Consider the following 9,312-nt stretch of genomic DNA (forward strand, 5'->3'; position numbering starts at 1 on the left):
ATCAAATTTTATTGATTATTTTAGTTTTTGAATAATATTAGTTTTGTAATTATATCATATAAATTTGTTATAGTTTGAGTTATTTTTTTTTTTGAATATATTATCTAAATTACAAACTATTTGACAAAGAGGATTAACTCTAGTGATTGAGCATCTCTATTTATATCCACAAGAGTACGAGTTTGAATCATGGAAAAAGAAAAATTTTGGATAGATTGTAATTTAGATAAATTGTTCAAAAAAAAAAAAACCAAATTCTCCGCCTCCCGACTCGAACTCGTACTCTTATGGACACAAATAAGAATGTTCAACCATAGCTAACCTGCTTCATCATAATTTAAGTTAGTTAAATAAATAAAAATGGCTAAGTTGAAAAACAAATGTGAAATAAAAGTTTTATTATATTAAAATATTTATTTTGCTTTAGTTAAATATATAGAATGAATATCAGTTTTATAATAGTGAGGAAAAGTGATGAAAATTTTTTATACTTTGTTTTTTTATTTTTAATTATATGTAAGTTAAATATGTTTTTTTTAGCCGTTTAAGCCTTTTTGTATTTTTTTCAATCATCTAAATTATTTGTATACCTTATTTATCTTTTAATCCTAATTCTTGAATTTTAAATTTGAATATAAAAATTATGAGCATAATCCTATATATACACACACACACACACACACACATATATATATATATATATATATTTGTATATATATATTAAAAATTTTAAATGGAGTTGTTTATCCCCATCCAAATAGTATCTTTCATCTTAGGGTCCATTTGGAAAATGTCAAAGTTGAGAGGGAAAATGATTATCAGAATTTATAGTTTTCTGGATTCAGTTTCCTGAAAAATAATTTTTCTTTTAGTTTGTTTGGTAAGTAATAGGAAAGATGAGATTTATAAATAATTAAATTTAAAATTGTATAATAAATTAAGAGTAAATATGTATTTTAAAAAAATTTCAAACTAATTTATCTAAGATTCTCAAAATGACACATATATATATATATGGGAACAACTTTCCTACATATTTTCGGGAATCTAATTCTCTAGATCCATACTTTTTCACTTTATAATAAACATCTAAATAAAAAAAGTTATTATTTTCCTAAGAGAATTAGATTCCCACTAACTTTATCTCTATCCAAATATACCGTTAGAAAAAAAGTCAAAATAGTTTTATCCTATTCCAAATAACATTGTTTAAAATTTATCAACAAAAAATAATAACAATATTGATACATACACAAATCTATACATATTAATTTTAATTCTCTATACTATTTTATTTTTTGGATAAAACTTTTTTGAAGTTAATAATATCATTTGTAATATCTTAAATGTATATTATAAGTCAATAAATTTTTATTAGATAAATAAAATTATTTAATTTTATATATAACAAAAAATTAATAAAATAATATTTAACATTATTAAATATCAGTCTATATTAAAGTATTATATAAAGAGCATAATATACTAAAAATGAAACAGTGGGCGAAGTTGCCTACTCCACAGTGGTCAGAGATAATTAACATAAAATATTAAATAAGCTATACTTGAGTTAAAAATATTGATCTAGTGGGCAGTTTTGCTAAACTGGCAACAATGATTAATATGGGCAAAAAATGAAATGTATAACATAATGTCATAATGCTAACATAATGCCTTGTGTTATTTCATATTCTTATTCTTATTAATCCACTTTAATCCCAAAGAAGCATTAACTTTGATGCGGGTCATTACCCTTTTTTATATTTTTTAAAGCTATCTGTTGTAATAATATATTTTAGTTACACAATCCAATCACTTCAATCAGTTGGTCCTTTACTTTGGTTCTAATACAGTTAATGGAACCAATTATTCTTCAAAACCGAATATATTTAGATATTATTCTCTAATTGAATTTCTTTGCCTAGATACATTTCGTGATGGCAATATATTCGTCCTTCTAAACATCACACATTTATTTTTTCTGAAAAACATTGGGAAATTTTATTTATTACTTGCTTTGCCTCTAATTGCATATAAAACCCACAGTGGACTCTAAATCTCCCACTGAATGATGTGGGACACAAGAGAAAAATAATAATAATAATAATAATAATAATAAATAAATAAAATAATAATAATAAAATCAAAAAGAAGAAGAGGAAGAAAGAGGAAGAAGAATTTGGTTCTACGTCCCACAAAATTTGTTGCCCACTGAATTCAACCATTTTAGAAAAATTATATATATATATATATATATATATATGTATAGAGACAGATATGGAGCGGGAGTTCAATGAAATTAAAAACAGAATAATTAAGCCATCTCAACTTCCTTTTTTTTTTTTTTTTTTTTTTTTAATCTTTTTGGGACTTCATAATATAAATCACAATTTCCTAAAGTTACAAGGCAATTTACATAGATGATCATAATGAACATAAAATGCAACAACATTCCTAATCAGAAATATCATTTATAGAGAAAAAGAAATTAGCTAGGATAAAGGAACACATAAAATAAAAGAGCACTCTAGCTTAGACACTATAAGGATGCACTGGAGAGCCACTATCCAACACATTAAGTTGCCCAGATATTTTGCTTTGCAAGTTGGACATATGAAACATACAGAATGTGGTTGTAGCTCAGAATCGACGGTCTCATGGTTAAATTCTACTCCACACCATACACACACAGTTGTAAGCCGATGTCTGCCATCCACATTCAACATCACATCTTCTGATACAAAAGAAGAACCAAATTCCCCTCCCATCTCTACAGTACTTGTCTCTATGGGTACCCTCCTGAAGGGGAAGAGAGTCTTGCCCAGTTTCAAAACTATACTTCATAGCTTCAAGTTCATCCAGCCTCAGCTCCTCAAACCCTGTTATATTTTCATTTTTCTGATCAACACCAGAAACTTGTTCACCCTGCCAATCAACATAGAACAATTAATTAACATTTGAACATTAAGTGTATAAGATAACAACTAAAATGTAGGCTTGATGCAAAATGGAAGGAAAGATTTGAATCACGTAAAATAAAATGTGAGGCAAACTTCAGACCGGTTACACTACTTTTACGAGAGAAAAAATATCTTTACGCATGGAAAGTAATGTCTATTAAGACTTTAAATTATCAGACAATTTGTCACTTTATGTAAGCAGTCAAACTCAGTTTTAAACACCAAGCTTGGAAGGAATAACAGAATATAGGAAGGACATGGACAGCAGAAAAAAGTGCAAGGTTAAGGAGATGTAAGGCCATAATCTTTACCTTCTTGATTGCTAGAAAAAGTAGCATAATAAAAACGTTCATGTACAACTTATATTTATGCTAAATTAAACACCCTGCCTCTGCTCCCTCAACTTTGAGCAAAATGATTTAGGGGGTCAGGAAATAGAAGGTCCATTCTTTTTCAACTTTTATCTCTTCCCTTTTCTCCATCCGTCCTCATTTTCCTCCTAATAAGAATGAAGGACGTTTGGAACTAATCCAAATTGCCTAACATTTTTTAAAGTATTCACATTAAACTCCTTTAAATACATGAAATAAACAGTATCCAAAGTTCGTTTTACAATGAGCTCAACAAAAACATAATTCAACATAAGCCAAGTACTATTAATATGGAAAGTGTACATTTTTACCATAATCTTACATTTTACATCTTCCATCCTTAAATTGAAGTTTTATTCTCATAGTGACCAAGCCTTTTCTGTTTCAAGGAAGAGGTAGTTGATTCGGTTAGTTTTGCACACAAGTTCTATTCTCACTTCAGGAGAACTTTCTGACCTTCCTTTCATACCTTACAAGCCAGATCATGCCCAGTCTGACTCGAGAACATTTTGGGCAAGGCTGTGCTAGAGCTGAGGATTACTCACCTCAGGCTAAGCACAGAGATATATCTCAACCCAGATTATTGGTGGGGCCTTCTTCCTTTTGACATTCTATAAAGTCATATCTTATTACCAAAGTGAATAATAACTAAACTACTATGATAACTATAACCAAAGGCTTGCATTTACTAAAGATATGAAAAGCAATAGCGAAAGTAACCTCAGACACAATAGGAAAAATATTTTGGCACCAGCAAAAATATCTCAACCCAGATTTTTGGTGGGGCCTTCTTCCTTTCGACATTCTATAAAGTCATATCTTATTACCAAAGTGAATAATAACTAAATGACTATGATAACTATAACTAAAGGCTTGCATTTACTAAAGATATGAAAAGCAATAGTGAAAGCAATCTCTGACACACTAGGAAAAATATTTTGGCACCCGCAGAAAGTCTTATGTTAGAACTTTGTGAAACAAGAAAACAGAATTTTCCAAAAATACAAAGAGACAATATCGATTTCAGTTTAATACTTGGGGAAGTTCCCTAGTGTTTTCAACGAACCGTGAACCCAAGAATATAAAAAAATAGAAATTTCACAATACCTTATCAGACGCTGCATCAAATGGGGGAAAACAGTGTGATTGTTGCACCATGGACATTGAAGAGTCAGATACCCCACCTTGGAGTTCCTTTCCTTCAGAAGTTTTCTGTATGGACTCGGTCACAATATCATTAGATGGTCTATCATTGCTGCTATCAACATCAACTTTCATTTCATTGCCCTTGCTATTGATTTCAACAGGACTCACACGCTCTAAATTGTCAGTGTCATTTGTATTTGTTTTACTGTCAACATCACAAATAACATGATGACCTGAAGGAGAAACTCCACCACTTTCAGAAGCTCCTTGCCGCTCCAAGCCAGACTTGTTTAGTTCAGGAATGATAAATGTTAAGCCTTCCTTTCCCGAAAAGGTTTTAGATGCATTACCATCTTGCTTTTTAATAGGAAAGAGATTTGTAACATCCACACAAGCATCCATCTTCACATCTACAATTTCACTTCGATCACTGGGTTTCTCCATACTTCCATCAGTGCTCATATGCTAACTATCTTCTGCATCATTATCTTTTTCAATCATTCTACCTTCCAGTTCCTGTTCAGTTATCAAAGTTCATTTCTTGATCAGAATTGGAAGCAGGAATTTCTGGACTTGAAATTGGATAAGGTTGATCAGGTGCAGAACCACCTTTGGAACTTTCATTAGGTCCAGCAGTAGAAGTTTCTAAAATTGAACTCTGAGCAATTTCTATCAAAGCATCCATTTTAGAAATCCTAGAAGTTGAAGGCAAATTATCCCTGAGTGGAGATTGAATTCTCTTTTGATGTGTAGGAACAGGCAACTCTTCTACCCTCCTCACATAATTCCTTACATGGATACCCACATGACCATTGTAGCGACGCCTTTCCAGAAATACCTTATGGCAGAACTGGCATTCATATTTTCCATCTTTGATTATCACTCCATCCCCAACAGAAGAACCAAGTCGATACCTCCTTGTAGTTCTTTGGTGAAAGGACAAAAGATACTGCAAATATGATTCCTTCTCATCAAAAGTCATACTACATTTGTGACACTCTAAAAGGTCATGTATCTGAACCTCTGCAAGGTTCTCCATCCCTAACGAGGCAATTTCCTTCTCCAGCTCGTTAGATACATTAGTCGATAAAGGTAAGCTGAGATTAATATCTTGCTTTTGATCTCCATCCCGATATAGTAAACCTGCACGCTGCTGAACATCCCATAAACCTCATTGTAAATGTTGAATATACCAAACAGCAGAGCAAATAGTTTACATACACTTCCAGCAGTTGGTCTGTACTCTAGAATATTTTCATCCCTCTGACCATTCGCCGGGTGGAACTGATACCAAAAGATTGCAAAATATGAAGCAACATCTTTGCAGCATATGAAATGTTGTCCGGTAGGGCTTGAAAATATTAAACAATAGAATGGTAAGGCCAATTGACGAAAAAATGAAGAGAGAAAATAATACACGTAAAACTTCGTAGTTATAGAACATTGAGAAATAATTGTGCGAGAAAAACAGTAATAACTATAAAAGTTATGCAATTGTTCTCTTTCTGCAAGACATAAAAACATAAGACTCAAACAAGATGCGACAACTCCGCTACAAAATTAGTAACAAAAAACTGACTATATTTTCAACTGAACACTTCCAAATAAGTCAATGACCAATTTTTCTAACTGAAAATTTCCTAAAATGCATACTTTTCTAAATAAAAGCTGTATGCATTGGTAATTTTTACAAAGGCATTTTGATACTCTCTCTCTCTCACAACAACATTTTTTGAACAATTCCAAATAATAATTTATCTGTGCAACTAAAATGTACACTTTTCCTAACCAAACCTATGCCAGTTAGTCTATTCTACAAGCTCTCCCTCCCTCAAAACCTAAATATATACATATATATATATACACATACTGTTTCTGCTTCTTCTGATACCATTATACAATTTATGTAAACTGATCAACGTTCATTATTTAGAATCACAAACACATACATACGCATAAACCTTCTTGTTTCTGCATGTTGTGACACCCGTTTAGCAACAGTTTACATAAAATGAATCATGATTCTCTTTTAAAAATATAAGATATTTCTAGCCATAGAAAAAAGTACCCACCAAGAAATAATCTTCCATTTCACTATGGCATTAGTTGTTAATCTACAATGATCTTCCATTTCACTATGGCATTAGTTGTTAATCTATCTGGCTATCTCTGCAATGCAAATACCATACCTTGCCAGGTGTCAGAGTGATTAATTCCAAAAAATCGTGCAATCGTAGAAGGAGACCACCCTTGCAGTGATTGTTAAAATTCACTGCAGTACATCCAGTGTCGAGGGCCGTCTTAACAACTTTTGAGGCACTAGGCCAAAAACAATATTTGGGGCTTAATTAAATATTATTTTTAATAAAATAGAGTTTTTTCATATAAAATCTATATATTTTTGCCTTTTTTAATGCAGAGTTATTAATTAAATTTTTATATTAAAGATTTAATAATAAATCTTTCTTAATAGATAAAATTGCTAAATTGTTTAATAGTTAAACATAAATAAGATTTTATTAATTTTAATTTGTAGTTGAACATAAATAAAATTTTAATAATATTAATTTTGAAAAATTTCTTTCCACTTAAGCTACATTAACAAAAAATAATAAATTCATGCACTGGGAAAAAAATTAATTTTTTTTTAAATTTTAATATCTCAAGTGCTATGTTTGTTTATAAATTTATTTTTTCTTTTAGACTTTTATTTCTCAAAATAAGTCTAATCAATTTATTCGAACTAAGATATAAATAAAAAAATGAAAGCGAAAACTAGAGAAACACGAAGTCTAGTTTTTTATGAATAGCAATAACAGTTAGTAAATAATTAAAATCATAAATTCATAGAAAATAAAAAAAATAAAAATATTATAAGAATGAACAATATAAATTCATTATAATTAATAATAACTTACGAGTTATTTTTTCTTTTAGAGTCATCTGGATTAAAATTGCAAATTATATATGTTCGATATTAAAATTAGACAAATATAAAATATGAGTGAATAAGAAAAGATAAAAATAAGTAAGCCAGGTAAGAAAAAAGCATAAACAAATTAGAAAAAATGTATAAATAAAAGAAGTATTTAACATGTTTTTTTCCTTTTTTATCATTAAAATCCAATCAATTATAGAATATAAAATGTTTAATTGAACTTAATTGGTGTTATTTCCAAAAGATAAAAATAATTAAAGATAATTATCACAATAAATGATCAATTAAAATTCATCTAAAAAAATAAATAACCAATTAAAGATAATTTAAAACTCTTTTTTTAAATTAAAATTCTTATATTTCCAAATAAATTAAAAATCATATTCTATTTAATAAATACATGTATATATCATATATATGGAATTCTATTTAATAAACACATGTACATATTATATGCATGGAATCTTTTTTGAGGCCCCAATAAAATAGGGCCCTAGGCATAAGCCTTAGTAGCCTATGCCTTAAGCCGGCCCTGCCAGTATCTACCCTAATTTAAATAACTAAGAACCTCTTTCTACCACTAATTTGACATAACCTAGGGAACAATCATAAATTGAAAGTGTGTCTATATCCTGCTAGTAATACTGTTTTCATAAACGTCTGATATTTTTTTTTCTTTTTTCGAGTGAATATTCCCTTTTGTTATTCATTTATCTAATAAATATAACAAACTAGAACATCTTTAACCTCTTCCTAATATCTATACCCAACATTTAAACCCATAATTTTGGGAATATTTTCACAAACGTAGCTTAACCCAGTATGTTATTGGCACATTATCATTGATGTTTTCTAGCAGTTTCTAGTACAAGAAGATAATGAAAGTGCAGCCTCCATATCCGCAGTCTATTATAGAACACCAATATCACATGCTCAAATGCAACAACTACTGATATAACAAACCTAAAACAATATTTGTGCAAAGTTCCTAAGATGAATAAAGTATAAGCAGAAACCAATACACTTTCAGTTTAGCTTTATCAAAGGAAAAATGCATTGACATTGACATTAACTAGCATTCACTTCATGGTAGATCAAATTAATTGAAGATGTTACTTATCAACAAGTTGCTATTAAACATACTAGTAAAGCTAATCTTTTTTTTCCCCCCAAATTATACATTAAAAAAATTCTAATATGAATTATGCACTAGTACTAGTCATTCAATATTGGCTTTCTCCCTCCTCAAGCTTTTATCCCAAAAGCAAAAAAATTCAAATCCAGAAGGTTTAGTACAAACAAAAAACATATGTATCTGCGGAAGTAAATCCATGTACGACCTTCTTTCCTTTTGAGGCCCAACAAAAGCTTCCAACCCACCAAAAAAGTACCGCCAAATTTGCTGGCGTCCATGACCTTTCTTTTCTTCCTTCTACTCCCACATTGCCCACTCAATTCCCTCATAAATCCCAACAGCTTCTCCTCGTTATCCAACCCAAAAGTTCTTCTCCTCAACTCCTCTCCATAAGGATGTTCCATGTTCGCCAAACCTAGAAGATCAACGACAAGATGGTTGGTGCAGCGAAGGTCGAAGGCGAAGGAGGATTAGAGGGAGAGGGAGTGGGGCTCGGATTAGGAGAGCATGGATATGTCTATGTGGGCAAGCAAGGATGAATGGAGTTTCAGAGAGGGTTGTGGCCGTGGGCTAGCCACCATCACCATTGGAGGACATGGTACTGCAAAATTCTCACACTCTCTCTACCAATTTAGGATTCCATGGAAGGAGGATTTCACTTCCCCACACTGTATACACCATGTATGATGATCAGTTTACCTCTCAAATTTGAAAGATTAAGGCAAACTGTGTGTGATGATCAGTTTATCTCTCAAATTTGAA

The 9,312-nt window shown here is 30.6% G+C and overlaps 1 pseudogene; it reads right to left on the reverse strand.

Moving 5' to 3' along the window:
• Positions 1–2,565: 2,565 nt before the first annotated feature.
• LOC107427823 (uncharacterized) lies at positions 2,566–8,954 on the reverse strand (annotated as a pseudogene).
• Between the last annotated feature and the right edge of the window lie 358 nt (positions 8,955–9,312).

The sequence above is a fragment of the Ziziphus jujuba genome, chromosome 9 (genome assembly GCF_031755915.1).
Source record: "Ziziphus jujuba cultivar Dongzao chromosome 9, ASM3175591v1".
In the NCBI taxonomy this organism is placed as follows: Eukaryota; Viridiplantae; Streptophyta; class Magnoliopsida; order Rosales; family Rhamnaceae; genus Ziziphus; species Ziziphus jujuba.